We start from the raw sequence: 23,916 nt of genomic DNA, 5'->3' as shown, positions 1-23,916 counted from the left end.
GAGCAGAAACTGTGGGTACAACACGGACCTCAGGAGGGCTGCCCCTTCCAGCTTTACCCAAAGCCAGGAGGGAGGGTGAGGGAGGTGAAGGGAAGGAAGGAACGGCATCTTTGACCCCATCAGAGCTCAGGTCTACAGAGCAAAGGCACAGAGGTCAGAGGAAGCCCTCCAGGGTGCACAGGCAAGTGAGTTCCCACACTTGGGGTCGAATGCACAGACCCACCCCTGTCTGCCTCTGTGCAGAAATTTGACAAGTGTCTTCCTGTCTCTGGCCCTTGTGGTCCTCACTGGTAAAACAGAAGATTTGGCTCTAGTTCCCTGTGGTTCCAACATCCCCTGATGATTCTCACAGCAGGGTGATGAACAGGAGACGGAGCAAAGCTGGGCTGTGGACCAGACAGGACTTTGTCTGAGAAGCTGACTCTGATAATGGCTTTTGTGCGTTCACTGCTGGATCTGAATGTACCTCAAAGTGTGTACCGTCCGATGTAGAACCTTACTGCATGAAGAAGAAGTGAGAAAACAAACCTCAATAATTTGGTCCATTGTATGGACAAGAACACCAAAACACAAAACCAAAAAAGCAAAACTGTGATTCAGCAATAGGCAAAGGTGCTGGCTCTGCAAGGGTCTGGGGAGAGGGAAAATGCAAACAGGGTGAAGGCAAATGCAGAGGAATATGTAGGTGCATTTAGTTAATTCTGGAAGTTGTCTGAATATCCAGCAGTGGCTGGTTAGCCTCAGATGTTGCCCAGGTGAGCTAGATAATGTTCAGTGCATCAGGAATCATAACGAGAGTAAAAGCTATCATTCATTGAGTATTTGGTAAACACTTGCATTACTAAACATTTGTCTTAATTAATTTCTTTATTCCCCACAAAAAAGATACTAGTACCTCCTGTTACAGATGAAGATACCAAGGTTCAAGATCACACAGACATGGCAGATCTGAAAGTCAAAATCAGGTCATTCTGAACTTCAACTCCGTGCTTGTAGCCATTCTGTCTTCAGAAAAGCAAACATAGACATACCGACTTCCTCTTTTTACTGACTACCCCATGATGAAGGGAATTTCATCGTGGCCCTTTTCCACTCATTTCACTCCTTCAAGATCCGACTTAAACACCACTGCTTCTGGGAGAACCCCAGTCACAATCAATCCATCCCTCTCTGAGCTCCTGGAGCCCTTAGCTTGTACTTCCATTAGCGCGCTTAGCACTTTCTGTTTCGTGTTGGAGTTAATTGTGTCTGATCCTCCCTCCACTCTACACCCAGAGCAAGTTGTTTAGACTTCCATTATAGCACTCAGCGTCTAGCATTAACGCTAGCCAAGCCTGGATTTGTCTCCTGACTTTTTTTTTTTTTCACATCTTTATTGGAGTATAATTGCTTTACAATGGTGTGTTGGTTTCTGCTTTATAACAAAGTGAATCAGCTATACATATACATATGTTCCCATATCTCTTCCCTCTTGCGTCTCCCTCCCTCCCACCCTCCCCATCCCACCCCTCCAGGCGGTCACAAAGCACCGAGCTGATCTCCCTGTGCTATGCGGCTGCTTCCCACTAGCTATCTACCTTACGTTTGGTAGTGTATATATGTCCATGCCTCTCTCTCGCTTTGTCACAGCTTACCCTCCCCACTCCCCATATCCTCAAGTCCATTCTCTAGTAGGTCTGTGTCTTTATTCCCATCTTACCCCTAGGTTCTTCATGACATTTTTTTCCCTTAAATTCCATATATATGTGTTAGCATACGGTATTTGTCTTTCTCTTTCTGACTTACTTCACTCTGTATGACAGACTCTAGGTCCATCCACCTCATTACAAATAGCTCAATTTCGTTTCTTTTTATGGCTGAGTAATATTCCATTGTATATATGTGCCACATCTTCTTTATCCATTCATCCGATGATGGACACTTAGGTTGTTTCCATCTCCAGGCTATTGTAAATAGAGCTGCAATGAACATTTTGGTACATGACACTTTTTGAATTATGGTTTTCTCAGGGTATATGCCCAGTAGTGGGATTGCTGGGTCATATGGTAGTTCTATTTGTAGTTTTTTAAGGAACCTCCATACTGTTCTCCATAGTGGCTGTACCAATTCACCTTCCCACCAGCAGTGCAAGAGTGTTCCCTTTTCTCCACACCCTCTCCAGCATTTATTCTTTCTAGATTTTTTTTTTTTTTTTTTTTTTTTTGCTTTACGCAGGCCTCTCACTGTTGTGGCCTCTCCTGTTGCGGAGCACAGGCTCCGGACGCGCAGGCTCAGCAGCCATGGCTCACGAGCCCAGCCGCTCCGCGGCATGTGGGATCTTCCCGGACTGGGGCACAAACCCGCGTCCCCTGCATCGGCAGGCGGACTCTCAACCACTGCGCCACCAGGGAAGCCCTCTTTCTAGATTTTTTGATGATGGCCATTCTGACTGGTGTGAGATGATATCTCATTGTAGCTTTGATTTGCATTTCTCAAATGATTAATGATGTTGAGCATTCTTTCATGTGTTTGTTGGCAGTCTGTATATCTTCTTTGGAGAAATGTCTATTTAGGTCTTCTGCCCATTTTTGATTGGGTTGTTTGTTTTTTTGTTATTGAGCTGTATGAGCTGCTTATAAATTTTGGAGATTAATCCTTTGTCAGTTGCTTCATTTGCAAATATTTTCTCCCATTCTGAGGGTTGCCTTTTGGTCTTGTTTATGGTTTCCTTGCTGTGCAAAAGCTTTGAAGTTTCATTAGGTCCCATTTGTTTAATTTTGTTTTTATTTCCATTTCTCTAGGAGGTGGGTCAAAAAGGATCTTGCTGTGATTTATGTCATAGAGTGTTCTGCCTATGTTTTCCTCTAAGAGTTTGATAGTTTCTGGCCTTTGTCTCCTGTCTTATACAATGAGCACAGGAGCTGTGTCTTAGGAACATTTCTGTGTGCCCGGCACTTAATAGAGCTTTGGAAACTGATGCTTTCTAAGTGAGGCTGGTCCACGCAGCTGGTTTCTTCATTCTGTCTAATCTGTCGACCGTGACCCCTCCCCAGCTCTCGTGTACTTTTCCTTGTGCCCTTGGTTAGGGTCACTGAGCAGTGCCAGGCAGAGGTCGGGGACTCCTGTGTGGAGTATCTCTCAGATCACTGAGAAGGTGGGCGATTGCTTTTTCTCATGCCAGTCTTGTTCCTCTGGCCCTCTCTCCTCCAGTGGAGACCTGTCCACGTAAGTATCATCAGAGTTCACTTTAGGGAAGGGATTGCTTGTTCTGTTCTCTTACTCTGGAGTTAGTGATTTCCTTCTTCCTGAGGAAGAAAGGCTCCAATCCCTGTGAAAAAATCTTTAGAGATCATTTTTCAAAGGAGGGCGGCTTCAAGGGCCACCTGGGACACTTAGGTCCATGCACTTACATTCATTCCCGGCTGGACATCTAGATGGCTAAGAGCACAGGGTTTGACGATGGACAGACTGGATTCAGTTCTCCACTCCCATCTCTTGGGCAAGTTAATTAGTACCTCTGAAACCTTTGCTTCCTCATCTGTATTATAGGAAGAATAACAATGCCCACCCAATGGGGCTGCTCTGAGAGTTAAATGCATTGAAATTGTGTTCCTAGCACAGTTCCTGGCTACCACTGTGTCTGTTGCTACAGTTGCTATTGTCGCATTGTTGTTGGTGTTTTGTAAACAGCATCATCTGGTCGCTAAGAGAGATAAGAGCAACATGCAGCTGAAAATTTGACCTCTGCCGTTAGTAGGAGATGCAAAATCTCCTACTCACATGTAGCGTCTAGTTGGGAGCCTAAGAATAGCTGTAGTTAAGTTTCTGCTTAAAAATAACTTGCATGTTTTTAGGCTTTCAGAATCGAAGGTGCTTTAAAGAGCATCTTTATCAATTGTGCCATTTTACAGAAAACAGAAGCTCAGAGAGGAGACATGACATTTCCAGGGTCAATCAGCCACAAAACAGTCATACTGGGGCTCAAACTCAAGCCTTCTGACGCCAGTCCAGTGTATTTCCCACTGAGTATCCCTTGAACTACTGCCCTTTTCTTAGATTTAGCCATTGTGTACCCCTTCAGCATTCCCACCAGCTCCTATGATAACCTGGGCACCATCTGAAGATGCTGTTTTGCCCAGTATTGAGAAGATGACAGTAACACATCTTGCTACACAGACATTCCTGAGATGAATCTATTTCTTTATGCAGATGAGCTTCCACTCCATTCTAACTGTCCCTTAGCATCACTCCTACAAAAGCTAATTCTGCTGAAACTAATGTGCTAATGTATATATTAGTCCCGAGGGTTAAGGGACTAGTCCTTGCGTTCAAATGCTGTGATTGAACTCAAATGCTGATGAGAATTGCACTGGCATTCTGGGCGGAGCTTCAGGAGTACAAAACATAAGGAAAATTGGCTAGATTTGTCTTCTTCCACATTAAGGGAGCACAGTCAAGGCCTAGCATAGCCGGTAGAGATGAGAAGAAGTGAGGCATTGGGTGTAAACCACCCAAGCTGCACCTCTGGGGAAGAGACCTCAGCCCCGACCCATCAGGCAGCACTTGCTCGTGGAACCCACTGGACATACACTCTACTGTAAACATGTGCCTAAATATACCTTGCCCTTTACCACCTCCAGACTTTTCTTCACACTGCTCCTTCTGCTTTCTTCTATTATTTAAGAGTATATAGGACTTTCTATCATTTAAACAGTCTTTTTATATCCACCATTTTGCTGAATCATCATATGAGGCCATTGAGGCCAGGACTTAGCACTGCTATTTCACAGATAAGAAACTGGAGATCAGAGGCGTGAAAGGACTTGCCCAGGGCCATAAAACTCGTCTCTGCAGTCAGATCTCCTTCATTCTCCAGTCTCCAGGGTCAGTGGCTTTCCATATGTCAGGGTCAGTAGAGCCACCAGACTGATACTGGACTTGGGCACCAGGTCCCCTACCTGGGTTTGAATCCTGGCACTTGGCACTTTCTTGGTGGTCTGTTACTCTGGTAATCTCTGCCTTAGTTTCTTCATATGCGGAATGGGAATAATCCTAGTCTCAATCTCAAAAGACTGACAGCAATAAATTGGTTATTATGTGCAGAGTGCTTAGCAGTGCCTGGCACAAAAGACCTGCTCAGTATATGTTGCTATAGAAACTAAGCCGTGTCCTGTCTGAATTCCCTCCCTGCCAAGGCTCGTCTGAAATGCCGTGAAGTGTGATTCTGACTTTTCGTAGATAGATGCAATTTCTGCCTCTTTTAGACCCTGCAATCATTTGTACTTTGCTCATAGCACACAGTATGTTCTGCTGTGCACTGGAGAGAACTGTAAGCTTGTTTTTCTCATCCTACTCTCCCCTCGCCTGTGAGCGCTGTGGTTCAGAGAGAGAGAGCTCCCATATAAGTACATCCCCTGTAGCCCCTGGTGTGATGCTTGATGCCAAAGAGGAAGAAGTGGGCAAATGCTGGTTACACTGAATTCAGTCAAACCTAGAATTCCAGTTCCCTTGAAGACCTAGAATGTTAGGGCTGGAAAGGCTCCTTAGAGATTAGCCAATCCTGCACTAATGCCAGATAACTGGGTTGCTGAGAGGGGAAGGATACTTGTCCTAAGTCACATAACATATTAGTGGCAGAAGTAGGTATAGAAACCAGAGTTTGTTACTGCCCGCAGCCCTGGGCTCCACCCAAAGCACTGGGCTGTGTCTCTCTCCATGGAATGGAGGAGAAAATAGCCATGTACTTGAATTAGAGAGGGATGGACAAGTGACAGCACACAGCTAAGCTTCGGGGGCAGAACTGCTCAAAGAGGAGGGATGTATTAGGGGTATGTATTCAGAAGCCTACTGGGGGTGAAGGATGTGAATAAACTGCACAGGCAATAAGGCAGTTTCTCTGAACTGACTAGGTATTTCTCTGCTGCACGAATGTTATCAGGAGCCCTGCAAAGGAGAACCTTCAGAGTTCAGTGTACTTAACGTTAAGCTTTAAATGGTTCTCTTCCTCTTTCAGAACATGTAATCTTAACTGGAGGTCCTACACCTTGGCCTCCAGGGCACCTTCTTTGTGTTGGGATTTGTACATAGACGATGCTAAGATACAAAGATACACAGTCCCTGTACATCGAGGTCATTTCTTACAGTTCTCCAGGTGATTATCTAACCTGGTAGGGATGAGAAAGTTAAAGTGCTTCTCAGCCTGCGCCCCAGAGCCTCTTCTCCACAGACTACTGTCATGTTTTTTTCCCCTTGTTGAGGTTTCAGATAATGTTTAAAATGTAAAATGAATCAGAGAGAATTCTGCCCTGGTCAGCAGGAAAGTGTTTTGATTCCTGGTACTGTCAAATCTTGTCTTCCAAAGTAAGATGAGGTAAGTAAGTCTTCCGGTGATAAGTGATAAGCTCCCCCATCATCTCTGATGTACATGCTGGGGGAGGTGGGGAGGAGGACCAGTGAGAAGCTGGTTTCTGATGGCTGTGGGTGGAGGTTTAGGGGAGCTCTATAAGCAGGCATAGCCCTGGGGTGGGGGACTGCTGAGGTTTACACCCCACTGGTTCAGATGATGAAACGCAAGGCTGCCCATAACCACCAAGTGAGCCTCTGAAAATGAGGTGGCATGTTGGTTTGCCAAGTCATGGTTAATGAGAGATGAGTGTTCACAACACAGGCTTCCTGGGGAGAAGTGTCCAGAGGGTAGACAGCTCTGACCTTGGGACCTTGGGGGAGGTCATCTTCTCCTTTTGATCTCTATGTCCAATGCATGAGCCACTTAAAAAATGGTTAATGTCAAGGATAAAAAGTGTTTATAAAAGTTCAATGTGAAGCTAATACAGGGAGAATTGAAAAAGACTTTTTGCAAAGGAAATTCATCCAGCAGTCATTTCCCACTATGGGCTGACTTGATGGTACCCATCAGATTCCTTCTGATTATTAGGACCAATTGTTCTTGTTGTGTTGCTGTTGTTGTCGTTTCAATGCATACAGTGGTTTAACAAATATACTGTGAAAATAATGTTTGATTACCCTTCAAAGAGCTCACCTACCACCCTCCTAATACCATAAACCATGTGTGAAGAAAACTGGCACTGACTTATTACCATCTTTGCCTTAAAGAGCCGCCTCCCTCAATCCCAAACTACTCCACAGATGAGCCATTAGGTATGTTGAATACATACTTTTTGGGTGGCATTTGTAAATTTAAGTTTCCCCCGGGCATGATAGAACCAACTTGACACATTACTTGTGAACAGTACCATTTTCTATCATATTAACATCTTCCATGTTGATGGAAATAACAGAAGTAAAAATTGAAAAGTGAATTGGCCTACAAATTGTGAAGTTTAGTAGATTCATAAGATTGTTCTTTATCGTTGTTTGTTTTTCACAGTTACACTTAATCAGCATGTTCACTTTTTAAAGAAAACTTTAGGGACTTCCCTGGCGGTCCAGTGGTTAAGACTCTGCGCGTTCACTGCAGGCGGTGCAGGGTCAATCCCTGGTTGGGGAACTAAGATCCCGCATACTGCACAGTGTGGCCAAAAAATTAAAAAAAAAAATTTAATTAAAAAAAAATAAAGAAAACTTTATTCCCTTTCTCCCTGAATGCTCCATCAGCTCATAACGTCCTGAGCTGTCACTGACTACCTCCTGGTAATATATAATAGGCCCCCACTGATAGCCATAGAGCTATAAGTTCCTTGAGGTCAGAGACAGTCTTCCATGAATTAGAAATAGCTCTGCAGGTCTGTCCCTCTTTGTGCTGAGTCCTAGAGGCAGTATTCTGCAGTGCAGGGTCAGCAAATGCATGACACCTACACTCCCCTCTTCTGTACCCAAGGCAGACATCACTAATTGATCATGGCATTCTTTCCAGTTGAGCCCTCAGAGTCCTCATCATCAGCATTCCTGGAAGCCTGTACCAATTTGTCAGGATTGACAGGCTTGACAAAACCTGTTTTCCAGCCTAACCTTAATGGTTAGAAGCAAGGGCTTTGGAAATGGACTGACCTGAATTCAAATCCCAGCACACCACTTACTCACAGGTTATGTGACCTGGAGTACAGTTGTCCAAGTGCCCTAAATCTCAGTTTTCTCCTAAAATGACCAATCCCTCTCATCCTTTGGAAGCCTACATTTAGGCATTTCCTCCTCTGAGAAACCTCTGTTTGCATAAGACTGAGTGTAGCTGCCTCACCTAGGCCTCTGAAGACACCCTGAACTTGCACTTCATACTCCATCTCGCTGGAACAGTAATGGGCTCATTTCTTCTGATTTTCCCCATTGGTGTGTGAGCTCCCTGAGGGCAGTTAGACTCTCACAGTTGTATTTTCAGAGCCTAGCATTTTCAGAGCCTCTCACAGTTGTATTTTCAGAGCCTGTTTACCTGGTACGGTAAACAGCTGAAAACAGGTAACACCACTAAAAATAAAAACACCACATAAAAATCACTTAAAACAGGGCTAGGGCTATGATAAATGCTTTATAAGCATTAGTTGTTTTCATATTTATTGTTGTGTTCTATAACTTCGAGGCTCAGAGAAGAAAGCTTACCACAGAGCTAACTTTTAGACATGTATGGTTTAATTTTGGATTGCTGTCAGTCTTTGGCTGCAAGGGTACCAAGGGTATCTATACTTTCTGAATCTTCCAGGAGTTGCATTCCTTGAAACAGGACCATATTCTTCTTTCTCAGCTCTGTAAAACCTAACACGGGGCCATATACACAAGAGGTCTATTTGAGATGTTTCGGGCTACACCTATCATGTTTGCTAACCCTGGTGTCCCCCAGCCCAACCTTGCCTATACTAGCCCTTTAGGGAACTATACTAGGTACTCTTCCAGGTTACTGGAACCCTGTCATTCTCTTTCAAGTACCCATAACGAACATATGAGCCCAGTAGGTCTGTCCTGGGATAATCACTTAACGGCAGTGGTTCTCAAACTTGAGCATGTAGTGTATCAGAATTTCCTGGAGAGCTTATTAAAATGCAGACTGCACTGCCCACCCCCAGAATTTCTGATTCAGTAGGTCTGGGGTAGGGCTTGAAAATTTGCATTTCTGACATGTTCATGAATAATGCTCATGCTGCTGGTTCTGGACCATTCTTTAAGGATCACTGACTAATGGAATAAAGGAGATAAAGAAAGAATATCTTGCCTAGAGAAGAAACCTTATGTTCTGTATATCAGCTTCCGGATTGGTGATGATCTCCATCTGAATCCTGCAAGCTGTATTTGCAACTGATTCTCATTAATGTCAAGGAAATTTACACACAAGTATCAGCTGTAGGACGTTGCCGAAGGATGAAAAAGCAGAGGTTCTAAATTTTGCTGATGGAGTTTGCAATTCTCCCTCTTAGTTGACAACTCATGAAACGACTTGATACTTTAATATCTCACAGTTAATATCCTACTTTTGCAGGATACTTTATGTTTTTCCAGAGTGCTCTCATCCATGTTATCACATTTGGTTTTATAATAACTGTTTACAAGCAGAGGGATAGGCAGGAATTAGCATCTCTTTGAATGACAAGGCAGAGTAAACCAGGATCCCGAATCCTCGACTCTTTGCCAGGTCTGTTTCTGTGACACTGCATAGTCTATGGTGCAAGTGTAAGTTCTGCCTTTGAACTCCCTTCGTGTACCAAACCCTAATTTATTTCAGTTTGTTACAGATGTTTTGAGCTCGAAGATACCACAAGGAGATGTACTAATCAGAAGTTTCTTGGGCATTTGGAGATACAGATTCCATGGAGAACCTCAGGAAGGCTTTGGACTCTTTTCTAAAACAATACAGATGTATAAATATATGATACAGTTTACATATAGTTTCAGGTTGTACAAAGCCCTCTTAAAGTTGAGGGCCACCATGTTTCATGACTGAGAGGCACCGTTCCCAGTGAATTAACTGTAGCCCTGTCATATCCATCCGCAAACCACGGAGAAAGAACAGAGGCCACATAGTCACTGTTTTGGTTGGTTGGCTGGTTGTTTATGTGATTTTAAACAGATGAGCAAACTGAGATTCAAGAACCTGAGTGATTATTTTTCAGGTACCACAGTCAAATAAAGGCAGAACTAGAGTGGAAACTAGGACTTCCAGAGGCAATGAGGTATTGTGGAAGAGGACAGGCTTTGGAATCAGGGAACCTTTCCATCTCAGCTTATACTGTTTACTGGCTGTTAAGACCTACTTAACCTCTCCAAGATTTCATTTCACCATTTTACAAATAGGAATCAGGAAATCAAATAATGTTTAAAAACTGTTTTCTGATAGGGTGCTTTTAGTCTAAGGATTAAATGAAAGAGAATATGTCAGGTGCTAACACATGTTGTGGCACCCAGTAATCATGAATTCCCATCTCCCAGGCTGTCTTCTCAGCTCAAGTTCAAGTGTAACAATTGGATAAATTTTCCTATCTCTCAGGACAGGTAGATACTACCTCAGGTTGACCAGAGACTGTATACCCTCAGGTCCTCTGGATCATATAAACCTATATATGATGTCATTACTTATGACTCTGCTCAGGTGCCCTGACATTCCTCTACGTGCTTGCACCGTTGTCCCATGTAGAATCTCCAGGATATTTGTCCCCCATCTAAGCATGGGTGCAAAAATAGAAAAGTCTCACCAAAGGGGAAGAAAGCCCAGACTACCATAGTGTCTAGTTATTCCAACATTTTTCAGTGCTTATTTCAGCTTGTGCAAGATTCATTCTTCCCCCTGCAAAAGAACCACATTATACTTCCTAACCTACAGCGGGTAATGATTTTCACCCTGATTTTTCATTCTGTATTTGCATCGAATTCACATTTAAAGTGCAGCAGAATTTATAGGTCACTTCACTGTATACATTTCCTTGTGTCTTATAATACATTAAAAAACAAGATCCTTGTTTTAGCTTATTACTAAACCCTAGAATGCCAGGAATGGAAGGACCTATAGAGGCTTTATCTAACTCCCTTATATGACAGGCAAGGAGTGGATGCTCTGGGGTGGGGGAATGTTGTCCTCAATCGCACAGTAAGGGTGTCAGCCACAGAAACTACACTTGAACTTATGTTTCCTGACTCCAAATTCTGCATTCTCACCATTTTTTCCCTAGTTTCTTGACTCTCCATTGAGCATTCTCACCATGTTTTTCCTGACCTGCCAAAGATTTTAAGATGCTCAAAAGACCAAGCAGTTGTATAACATTTTCCTACTCTTAATTTCCTCCTACTCTCATTTTTTTCCTAAAAAAAGTTTGGTGGACAGTGGGATGAAAATACACATTCCTTTCTCCATTTCAAATAAATGACTGGTCCTGGTTCTGCCTGCTGCTATCATAAGTGTCCCATTATGCTCACTCTCACCCATACCTTCCATAGGATGTGGGCAGCAAATCGTCTTACTCCCCAGTACCACGAGCTACGCCACTGCCTGATTATCTCTCCTGTCTCTCAGCAGACACAGAGCCCACCTTCTTGGACTTCTTGAAGTTCCTTTATAGAGGAGCTCTTTCCCCAGGGAAAATGCCCTAAATCACTATTTAGAAGACTCCTCCACGCTAAATGACCGGCATGATGGAATACGATAACCAAAGCATTCCAATGACTGAAGTACAAGGATGAGTTTGGGGGTTCCTGATCTATCTCAAGACTCCATTCTCATTTTGTCTAATGACCTATAGGTACCACAGCCCCATCCCCATGGAATCTTGGGGAAAATATGCATCTTTAATGAGATATTTCCTTTCATTAAATAAGTTAACAGTAAAGAGAGAAAACAGTTTATACCAAACTGGATTTCTGACCATAGTCCTACCAAGCTATTAAAACCTGCCCCTGGCCTGAGTGAGGTCATGGCTGTGTGATATCTAAGTCTGCACAGAGAGACAGCTGCGTGAACTTTATGAGGTCATTATTCTGAAATTCCTCCATTATTAGCATTGTCAGGAAATGGCATCTTTGAGAAAGCAGTAAACAAATTTATCTTGTAAGTAGCTAAATAATTTTACGTATTTTCAAGAGAAAAACCTCCTAATAGGTTCTATGCATGTCCCCACATTTGTAAAAAGAGCTTAATATACACAGCTTCAGCTTGGCCAATGTGGTAGTGTTGCAGATGGTAAATATTTTCAGAGCAAGGTTCTGTTTTTTATAATTTTTTGTATTCTGAATTTCCTGGAATGGAACCCGGTACATAGTAGACATATGGTAACTGGTTGTTGATTAATAATTGTGACCACTGGTGTACGTGATAACTCCTGTAAGGTCTCCTAAGGTCGTAGGGTGTTTTATTTGTTTTTGTTTGTTTTGGTTCCCAGACAGCTTCATACTTGGTGAGACTGTAGTCTCTACTGGACCTTCCCGTTGTGTCAGCTGTCACTCCTCCCTCTGTCAGCAGCCAGTGCCTGCTCCTCCAATCTACCCTCACCTGCTGTTTTTCTTATCTGACATCTGTTGTTAACAAGCTCAATAACCAAGCCTGTTAAATCACTCACCTGACATTTATACAGTTTTACAATCAACATGCATTTCCCTGCAGGGTGTAAGAATAATGGTAATTCTTTCATCTGCATTTGTATACCAGAAGTTTTCCAAAATTTCAAGGTTGCTTAAAGTCTGAAAGCTGGTTAAATGAGGACGTACATAGGTTAAAATGCAAACTACCCCCACAGGTTATAATATGCTTAACTAGAAAGTTTGTACTCTTGATTCCATCTAGCAAACCCTGCATCCTAGCCTTGCAGATTCTAGTCCATCCCCTTCTGCTCTTGCCGAAGTGACACAATTAAGGCAAATTTCAAACCAAACAGGTCGTCTCTGGGAAAAAAACCAGTACACAAGAAATCAAATAATCCTATGTTATCCCCCAGTTATTACTACATCCAACCTGCACATAAGCCCAGACTCTTTTGATAATCATAATAGGATGTGGGCATTCAAACTGAAGGATCAGTTTGAAAAAAAAATCACAGTGGCCAAAAACATGGGGTGCATGTGAGGGTTTTTGGGGTGGGGGAAGAGAGCGGTTGGTAGGTAGTGCTGCCAGCCATTTAGGGTGGTAGGAGCATCACAAGGACTTAAGGGGAAGAAGACAGGAGGGGGAGGGTAAACTCAAATAATAGATGTAAAGAGAAGGATAAGCAGTTTTAATGGGCCATGGAGACCTACTGTAGTATGAGATGAGATGAATGAACTAGTCTGGAGTATACTTTAGTTGGCTACTTCTATAAGGTCTTATGGACTGAAAGTAGGTATTTCAATGAAGATCAATGGCAAGAGACCAATTAAGGGATCACCTATACCAGCACACCTGCTCTCCCTAATCCCAGCCACAAGGACCAAATCACATCTTTTCACATTTCTACTTGGGCAACCTTAGGAAAAGACTAGATGGCTAGACATAGAGCCCAAACGGGTATCATGCTTCTAGACAAAAAGATGTCTAATGACACACCACTCTTCACCAGAAAGAATAAGAGACAGCAGCCCACATTCCCAGGGAATCATTTCCTGGGAACAAAATGGCAGCCACCGTACAGAGCTTCGCCTATCTGTTTAGTGGAAAAGACACACACATTGGATTCAGGCACATCCACTGGACTCTTCATTTTGACATTTAGCTCTTAAAAACAGGAATGGAGCATGGTTTCACCAGCTCTCTCATTTTCTGAGCATTTTATACCTTGGTTCAGAGGAAACTCTCTCTTAGCATGAAATATCTATAGCCTTTTTTGCCAATGCCATGAATTGTCTTTATACCCTAGGGCAGGATGTTTCTCCATATCTCTGTACTTCTCCTCAGAAGTGCACTTCTGCATAAAATGCCTTACTCTCCCAACTTTGCCTAATCATAATACTGGAAGACAAGTAGCAGCAGTAGCAGCAGCAGTGGCTCTGACAAACATTTGAATACTTACAAAGAACAGAGCACTCAGCTGAGTTCCTAATGTACTACTTCATTTTGATTTCCCAGCAGTCTAATTTTTGTCATCTCAGTGGTATAGCTGAGAAAATTGGGGCTCAGAGAGAATAACTTTCCTGGGTTCACATAGTCCAAACGTCCAGACAGGAGTCTTAATGACCACATTGCCCCCCAATCCAACTTTAGAACATTTTTTTCTAAATGATATATATATTTTTAGAACAGTACTTTTCTCCATATGGATTTTAACCTTGGGGGTGGGGGAGGAAGGAACAGAGGGTTGTCTGCAGGACCTGAAGCCTTACCCAGTGGTATCTGATGGTGTCTCACAAAGTCCACCAGATCCAGGGATCCTCCCTCAGGGGATCTGAGAAATGTCTCATGCCCGATTCTATCAGGATGCAGATCCAGGGGTACTTAGGTTTCTTTATTTTATTTAATTTTATTTATTTAATTTTTTTGCTCTGGAATCTCTATAAGATGTAATGGCAACTTCAGATTTGCTTTCTCAGCTTCTCAAAGAGGTTCTAAGAAGTCTTGTCCTATGGTAGGGTCTCCAGCAAGGTCTAGTCCAAGAACTGCATCCTCAGTAGAAAGGAAGAACTCTTCAGCAAGTTTAACAGTCTCCTTAGCTACTGAAGGGCCACCTCTTCTGTTGATTGCTATCAAATACCTAACGTCAGTGTCTGCATTTTCTTTTTCAGACTGTTTTATACTCTCAAGTACAGATTCCACATAAGTCTTTTTAGTCATTCCTTATAGCATTTTCTCTTCTGGGTATGCTCCTTAGTTTCAGGCACTTGACACCATCATCTGTGAATTCTTTAATAACATCTTTTGTAGCCATGAAAATATCTTCAGGGCTAGTAGTAAACTGATGAATAATTTGAAACATCTGGAAGCATTCTTCTAAAGTTCTTTTCTTTCTCTTGTTAATCATAGTCATCTCATCATGGGTTTTAAGACCTGGCTTCTTGGCTCTTAATTTCTTCACGGCTTTGGAACTAATGGATCCATTCAAGTGGACATGAAGTTACATTTTAGGTCATTCCAAGTAAAAGGTTGTCTTCTAGCGCCGTTGTTCTTCTTCTGACTCCATCATAATTTAGCAGAATGGGTCTCTCTTCTAACACTTCCATTCTTGGTATACACAATACAGTGTATTTCAGTCAGTAGGTTTTGTGGTCTTGAATCCTTCAGATTGCTTGTGCTCATTTTGATAAGATTAAGTGTTTATGCAGCTCTGGGCTCAGCTTCACCACCATGGTAGAGTTCCGCCTTGAGTCTCTCCTGGTGTTGGCCCTTGCAGCCCTGAGCATAGGGCAGGGGCAGTACTGAGCACCAGTGACAGTCGCGCCCTCAGCAAGAGTTCCCTGTCTGCGAGCAGGTACATGTAGGACCCCTCCGCCATGTTGACATTTCCAGGATCACGTTGTACACCGCTCATCCCCTGAGGCCGTTACATCCACACATGCGCAGTGTAGCACTGAGTAAGCATCTTACCCAACTTTTCAGCAGTTCTTTGTCTTGGAGCTTCAGTTAATGCCCCCAAATGTACTACTTCCTTTGAATTCTGCTGTATATTAGTTGGATCCGTATACAGCACTTTCTACCTAAAATTAATTTATTCCATAAATATTGCTGAAATGACACACTGTACGTCAGGCACTGTACTGGACCTGGAAGGATAAAATATTATCCTGGAAGAACTTGAAGACCAGTAGGTGGGAAACACAAATGATAAGAATGTGGGGTGAGAAGTATTATGATGAGGGGTCATGGAGAAGGGGATAACTAACCCAACTGTGTAGTGTTTGAGAACCTTCCAGGAAGAAGTGTCACCGAATCTGGGATTTACACAACAAATAGGATTGTGGCAGGTGAAGAATGGAAATGTATTTCGGACCCAGGTCAGCAGCATATGTAGACATGGAGAGGCTGAGTGGTGTTACTTGCAGTGCTCCCTCCGTCCCTGCCCCCCACCCTCTAATACTGCAAACTCTTGTAGTACCAACATGCCTCTCACCCATAGATGATCTTGAAATAATCGGATGAATACATTTGGCATAGTTGATACCGGAGTCAAACAGACCTGAGTTTCAATCCTGGCTCCACCAGTTCCTGACTTTGTGACTGTGGTCAAGGACATAGCATCTCTAAACCTCAGTTGCTACATCTGCAAATGGAGACTAGTAGTAGTGCCATCACCTTAAGGATGTTACAAGTATGAAAATGACCTAATAATATATAAAGGGACATAGCACAGCACCTGGACAAAGCAAATCCCCAAGATGGTGGCTTTCATTGATAGTGGTAGTTGTTACCAGGTCCACTAGACTAGGACCTCTCCATGAAAAGGAATCTGACTGGGGACTTCCGGGAAGATGGCGGAAGAGTAAGACGCGGAGATCACCTTCCTCCCCACAGATACACCAGAAATACATCTACGCGTGGAACAACTCCTACGGAGCACCTACTGAACGCTGGCAGAAGACCTCAGACCTCCCAAAAGGCAAGGAACCCCCCACGTACCTGGTTAGGGCAAAAGAAAAAACTAAACAGAGACAAAAGGATAGGGACGGGTCCTGCACCAGCGGGAGAGAGCTGTGAAGGAGGAAAAGTGTCCACACACTAGGAAGCCCCTTCGCGGGTGGAGGCTTCGGGAGGCGGAGTGGGGGAGCTTGGGAGCCGCGGAGGAGAGCACAGCAACAGGGGTGCGGAGGACAAAGCGGACAGATTCCAGCGCAGAGGGTCGGGCCGACCGGAACTCGCCAGCCGAGAGGCTTGTCTGCTCGCCCGCCGGGGCGGGCGGGACTGGGAGCTGAGGCTCCGGCTTTTGTCGGAGCGCCGGGAGAGGACTGAGGTTGGCGGCGTGAACACAGCCTGCAGGGCATTAGTGCACCGCGGCTGGCCGGGAGGGAGTCCGGGGAAAAGTCTGGACCTGCCGAAGAGGCAAGAGACTTTTACGTCCCTCTTTGTTTCCTGGTGCACGAGGAGAGGGGATTAAGAACGCTGCTTGAGAGAGCTCCAGGGACGGGCGCGAGCCGCGGCTAAAAGTGCGGAGCCCAGAGACAGACATGAGACGCTAGGGCCGCTGCTGCCGCCACCGGGAGGCCTGTGTGCGAACACAGGTCACTAGCCACACGCCCTTCCGGGGAGCCTGTGCAGCCCGCCACTGCCAGGGTCCCGGGATCCAGGGACAACTTCCCCGGGAGAACGCACGGCGCGCCTCAGGCTGCAACGTCTCGCCGGCCTCTGCCGCCGCAGGCCCGCCCCACACTCCGTGCCCCTCCCTACCCCCGGGCCTGAGTGAGCCAGAGCCTCCGAATCAGCGGCTCCTTTAACCCCGTCCTGTCTGAGCAAAGAACAGACGCCCTCCGGCGACCTACACGCACAGGCGGGGCCAAATCCAAAACTGAGCCCCTGGGAGCTGTGAGAACAAAGAAGAGAAAGGGAAATCTCTCCCAGCAGCCTCAGAAGCAGCGGATTAAAGCTCCACAATCAACTTGATATACCCTGCATCTGTGGAATACCTGAATAGTCAACGAATCATCCCAAATTAAGGAGCCGTGTGGATGAAAGGCTCTTGGTGCTGCAGCCAGGAGTCAGTGCTGTGCCTCTGAGGTGGGAGAGCCAACTTCAGGACACTGATCCACAAGAGGCCTCCCAGCTGCACATAATATCAAACAGCAAAAATCTCCGAGAGATCTCCATCTCAACGCCAGCACCCAGCTTCACTCAACGACCAGCAAGCTACAGTGCTGGACATCCTATGCCAAACAACTAGTAAGACAGGAACACAACCCCACCCATTAGCAGAGAAGCTGCCCAAAATCATAATAAGTCTACAGACACCCCAAAACACACCACCAGACATGGACCTGCCCACCAGAAAGACAGGATCCAGCCTCACCCACCAGAACACAGGCACTAGTACCCTCCACCAGGAAGCCTACACAACCCACTGAACCAACCTTAGCCACTGGGGACAGACACAAAAAACAACAGGAACTACGAACCTTCAGCCTGCAAAAAAGGAGACCCCAAACACAGTAAGATAAGCAAAATGAAAAGACAGAAAACACACAGCAGATGAAGGAGCAAGATAAAAACCCACCAGACCTAACAAATGAAGAGGAAATAGGCAGTCTACCTGAAAAAGAATTCAAAATAATGATAGTAAGGTTGATCCGAAATCTTGGAGATAGAATGGACAATAGAATGGACAAAATGCAAGAATCAGTTAACAAGGACCTAGAAGAACTAAAGATGAAACAAGCAACGATGAACAACACAATAAATGAAATTAAAAGTACTCTAGATGGGATCAATAGCAGAATAACTGAGGCAGAAGAACGGATAAGTGACCTGGAAGATAAAATAGTGGAAATAACTACTGCAGAGCAGAATAAAGAAAAAAGAATGAAAAGAACTGAGGACAGTCTCAGAGACCTCTGGGACAACATTAAACGTACCAACATTCGAATTATAGGGGTTCCAGAAGAAGAAGAGAAAAAGAAAGGGACTGAGAAAATATTTGAAGAGATTATAGTTGAAAACTTCCCTAATATGGGAAAGGAAATAGTTAATCAAGTCCAGGAAGCACAGAGAGTCCCATACAGGATAAATCCAAGGAGAAATACGCCAAGGCACATATTAATCAAACTGTCAAAAATTAAATACAAAGAAAACATATTAAAAGCAGCAAGGGAAAAACAACAAATAACACACAAGGGAATCCCCATAAGGTTAACAGCTGACCTTTCAGCAGAAACTCTGCAAGCCAGAAGGGAGTGGCAGGACATATTGAAAGTGTTGAAGGAGAAAAACCTGCAACCAAGATTACTCTACCCAGCAAGGATCTCATTCAGATTTGATGGAGAAATTAAAACCTTTACAGACAATCAAAAGCTGAGAGAGTTCAGCACCACCAAACCAGCTCTACAACAACTACTAAAGGAACTTCTCTAGGCAAGAAACACAAAAGAAGGAAAAGACCTACAATAACAAACCCAAAACAATTAAGAAAATGGGAATGGGAACACACATATCGATAATTACCTTAAATGTAAATGGACTAAATGCTCCCACCAAAAGACACAGATTGGCTGAATGGATACAAAAACAAGACCCATATATTTGCTGTCTACAAGAGACCCACTTCAGACCTAGAGACACATACAGACTGAAAGTAAGGGGATGGAAAAAGGTATTTCATGCAAATGGAAACCAAAAGAAAGCTGGAGTAGCAATTCTCATATCAGACAAAATAGACTTTAAAACAAAGACTATTAGAAGAGACAAAGAAGGACACTACATAATGATCAAGGGATCGATCCAAGAGGAAGATATAACAATTGTAAATATTTATGCACCCAACATAGGTGCACCTCAATACATAAGGCAAATACTGACAACCATAAAAGGGGGAATCGACAGTAACACATTCATAGTAGGGGACTTTAACACCCCCCTTTCACCAATGGACAGATCATCCAAAATGAAAATAAATAAGGAAACACAAGCTTTAAATGATACATTAAATGAGATGGAGTTAATTGATATTTATAGGACATTCCATCCAAAAACAACAGAATACACATTTTTCTCAAGTGCTCATGGAACATTCTCCAGGATAGATCATATCTTGGGCCACAAATCAAGCCTTGGTAAATTTAAGAAAATTGAAATTGTATCAAGTATCTTTTCTGACCACAACGCTATGAGACTCGATATCAATTACAGGAGAAGATCTGTAAAGAATACAAACACATGGAGGCTAAACAATACACTACTTAATAACGAAGTGATCACTGAAGAAATCAAAGGGGAAATCAAAAAATACCTAGAAACAAATGACAATGGAGACACGACGACTCAAAATCTATGGGATGCAGCAAAAGCAGTTCTAAGAGGGAAGTTTATAGCAATACAATCTTACCTTAAGAAACAGGAAACATCTCGAATAAACAACCTAACCTTGCACCTAAAGCAATTAGAGAAAGAAGAACAAAAAAACCCCAAAGTTAGCAGGAGGAAAGAAATCATAAAAATCAGATCAGAAATAAATGAAAAAGAAATGAAGGAATCGATAGCAAAGATCAATAAAACTAAAAGCTGGTTCTTTGAAAGGATAAACAAAATTGATAAACCATTAGCCAGACTCATCAAGAAAAAAAGGGAGAAGACTCAAATCAATAGAATTAGAAATGAAAAAGGAGAAGTAACAACTGACACTGCAGAAATACAAAAGATCATGAGAGATTACTACAAGCAACTCTATGCCAATAAAATGGACAACCTGGAAGAAATGGACAAATTCTTAGAAAGGCACAACCTGCCAAGACTGAATCAGGAAGAAATAGAAAATATGAACAGACCAATCACAAGCACTGAAATTGAAACTGTTATTAAAAATCTTCCAACAAGCAAAAGCCCAGGACCAGATGGCTTCACAGGCGAATTCTATCAAACATTTAGAGAAGAGCTATCACCTATCCTTCTCAGACTCTTCCAAAATATAGCAGAGGAAGGAACACTCCCCAACTCATTCTACGAGGCCACCATCACCTTGATACCAAAACCAGACAAGGATGTCACAAAGAAAGAAAACTACAGGCCAATATCACTGATGAACATAGATGCAAAGATCCTCAACAAAATACTAGCAAACAGAATCCAACAGCACATTAAACGGATCATACACCATGATCAAGTGGGGTTTATTCCAGGAATGCAAGGATTCTTCAATATACGCAAATCAATCAACGTGATACACCATATTAACAAATTGAAGGAGAAAAACCATATGATCATCTCAATAGATGCAGAGAAAGCTTTTGACAAAATTCAACACCCATTTATGATAAAAACCCTGCAGAAAGTAGGCATAGAGAGAACTTTCCTCAACATAATAAAGGCCATATATGACAAACCCACAGCCAACATCGTCCTCAATGGTGAAAAACTGAAAGCATTTCCACTAAGATCAGGAACAAGACAAGGTTGCCCACTCCCACCACTCTTATTCAACATAGTTTTGGAAGTTTTAGCCACAGCAATCAGAGAAGAAAAGGAAATAAAAGGAATCCAAATTGGAACAGAAGAAGTAAAGCTGTCACTGTTTGCAGATGACATGATACTATACATACAGAATCCTAAAGATGCTACCAGAAAACTACTAGAGCTAATCAATGAATTTGGTAAAGTAGCAGGATACAAAATTAATGCACAGAAATCTCTGGCATTCTTATACACTAAGGATGAAAAATCTGAAAGTGAAATCAAGAAAACACTCCCATTTACCATTGCAACAAAAAGAATAAAATACCTAGGAATAAACCTACCTAAGGAGACAAAAGACCTGTATGCAGAAAATTATAAGACACGATGAAAGAAATTAAAAATGATACAAATAGATGGAGAGATATATCATGTTCTTGGATTGGAAGAATCAACATTGTGAAAATGACTCTACTACCCAAAGCAATCTACAGATTCAATGCAATCCCTATGAAACTACCACTGGCATTTTTCACAGAACTAGAACAAAAAATTTCACAATTTGTATGGAAACACAAAAGACCCCGAATAGACAAAGCAATCTTGAGAACGAAAAATGGAGCTGGAGGAATGGAGCTGAAGTCAGGCTTCCTGACTTCAGACTATACTACAAAGCTACAGTAATCAAGACAGTATGGTACTGGCACAAAAACAGAAATATAGATCAATGGAACAGGATAGAAAGCCCAGAGATAAACCCACGCACATATGGTCACCTTATCTTTGACAAAAGAGGCAGAAATGTACAGTGGAGAAAAGGCAGCGTCTTCAATGAATGGTGCTGGGAAAACTGGACAGCTACATGTAAAAGTATGAGATTAGAACACTCCCTAACACCATACACAAAAATAAGCTCAAAATGGATTAAAGACCTAAATGTAAGGCCAGAAACTATCAAACTCTTAGAGGAAAACATAGGCAGAACACTCTATGACATAAATCACAGCAAGGTCCTTTTTGACCCACCTCCTAGAGAAATGGAAATAAAAAGAAAAGTAAACAAATGGGACCTAATGAAACTTAAAAGCTTTTGCGCAGCAAAGGAAACCATAAAGAAGACCAAAAGACAACCCTCAGAATGGGAGAAAATATTTGCAAATGAAGCAACTGACAAAGGATTAATCTCCAAAATTTATAAGCAGCTCATGCAGCTTAATAACAAAAAAACAAACAACCCAATCCAAAAATGGGCAGAAGACCTAAATAGACATTTCTCCAAAGAAGATATACAGAGTGCCAACAAACACATGAAAGAATGCTCAACATCACTAATCATTAGAGAAATGCAAATCAAAACTACAATGAGATATCATCTCACACCAGTCAGAATGGCCATCATCAAAAAATCTAGAAACAATAAATGCTGGAGAGGGTGTGGAGAAAAGGGAACCCTCTTACACTGTTGGTGGGAATGTAAATTGATACAGCCACTGTGGAGAACAGTATGGAGGTTCCTTAAAAAGCTACAAATAGAACTACCATATGACCCAGCAATCCCACTACTGGGCATATACCCAGAGAAAACCATAATTCAAAAAGAGTCATGTACCAAAATGTTCATTGCAGCTCTATTTACAATAACCCAGAGATGGAAACAACCTAAGTGTCCATCATCGAATGAATGGATAAAGAAGATGTGGCACATATATACAATGGAATATTACTCAGCCATAAAAAGAGACGAAATTGAGCTATTTGTAATGAGGTGGATAGACCTAGAGTCTGTCATACAGAGTGAAGTAAGTCAGAAAGAGAGAGACAAATACTGTATGCTAACACATATATATGGAATTTAAGAAAAAAAAATGTCATGAAAAACCTAGGGGTGAAACAGGAACAAAGACACAGACTTACTAGAGAATGGACTTGAGGCTATGGGGAGGGGGAAGGGTAAACGGTGACAAAGCGATAAAGAGGCATGGACATATATACACTACCAAACGTAAGGTAGATAGCTAGTGGGAAGCAGCCGCATAGCACAGGGAGATCAGCTCGGTGCTTTGTGACCGCCTGGAGGGGTGGGATGGGGGGGGAGGGAGGGAGACGCAAGCGGGAAGAGATATGGTAACATATGTATATATATAACTGATTCATTTTGTTGTGAAGCTGAAACTAACATACCATTGTAAAGCAATTATACTCCAATAAAGATGTTTAAAAAAAAAAAAAGAAAAGGAATCTGACATATTTTTGTTTGTGTTCTTCATTGCGCCTTGAGCTGCATAGACTTGATGACAGATACTTACTTAGTACCTGCTGATGGATTTGTTGATGTGCATTTTCCATTAATTCGTTAAACAAATATTTATTGAGTACTTACTACGTGCCAGGCACTGTTTCACATGCTGTGGATACAGCCGCAAACAAGGCACCCTCCTGGAGCTTTCATCCTAGAATTCTGACCAGCACTTTTATACAATTGATGGTTGCTTATACTTAGAATCAGGTTTGGAAAGTATCATCCAAAGCATGAGAATTACCTAAATTGTTAGTGATAATAACTGTAAATCCACTTGATGTTTCTGGAGAACCTGATTCCTTATCTTAAGTCCTCTTCAATGGTTCAGTATTCTTCCACCTGCCACTAGGTCCTGCCTAAATCTAAAACGATGATTTCCACTTCACTCCACAATCTACATCACAGGGTCCCTCTCATAGTCCTTATCAGCAACAGACCAATTTGTTAATTTGCTTCTCTTTGTTTTTACTGCATTCTGCTGGTACCCGAGAGGCTCTCTGTTTCCATTAGAAAGAGGAGTGGATTATCAATCAAGCAATTTAAGTTTTAACCTCAGTTTTGCCGCTATCAATTTGGATAAATTTTTCATTTACTCCTTCAGTGAATATTAAAGGAGCACTTTATAGAGACACAGCATGGCCTGGTTGAGCGTTCAGGCTTTGGGGTCAGAATGCCTGGGTTAGAAACTCGCTCTGCTACTTTCTAGCCATGTAATAGTGGGTGG

The 23,916-nt window shown here is 42.7% G+C and overlaps 1 protein-coding gene and 1 pseudogene across 5 annotated transcripts in view; both read right to left on the bottom strand.

Moving 5' to 3' along the window:
* GRIA1 (glutamate ionotropic receptor AMPA type subunit 1) overlaps nucleotides 1-23,916 on the bottom strand; it is a gene marked incomplete at both ends in the record, with an annotated part of 312,323 nt that overhangs the window by 159,821 nt on the left and 128,586 nt on the right. The window lies entirely within an intron of this gene.
* On the bottom strand, nucleotides 12,717-15,302 carry LOC309820940 (N6-Methyl-AMP deaminase-like; annotated as a pseudogene). The gene is made up of 4 exons: nucleotides 15,227-15,302; nucleotides 14,410-14,923; nucleotides 14,142-14,307; nucleotides 12,717-12,786 (listed from the first exon to the last, which is right to left on the bottom strand). The product of its transcript is annotated as a N6-Methyl-AMP deaminase-like (transcript).

This window comes from Grampus griseus (assembly GCF_964374135.1).
Source record: "Grampus griseus genome assembly, chromosome: 3".
Lineage (NCBI taxonomy): Eukaryota > Metazoa > Chordata > Mammalia > Artiodactyla > Delphinidae > Grampus > Grampus griseus.
Note: the sequence above shows the minus strand (reverse complement) of the source record. Positions and strands in the feature narration are given on the sequence as shown.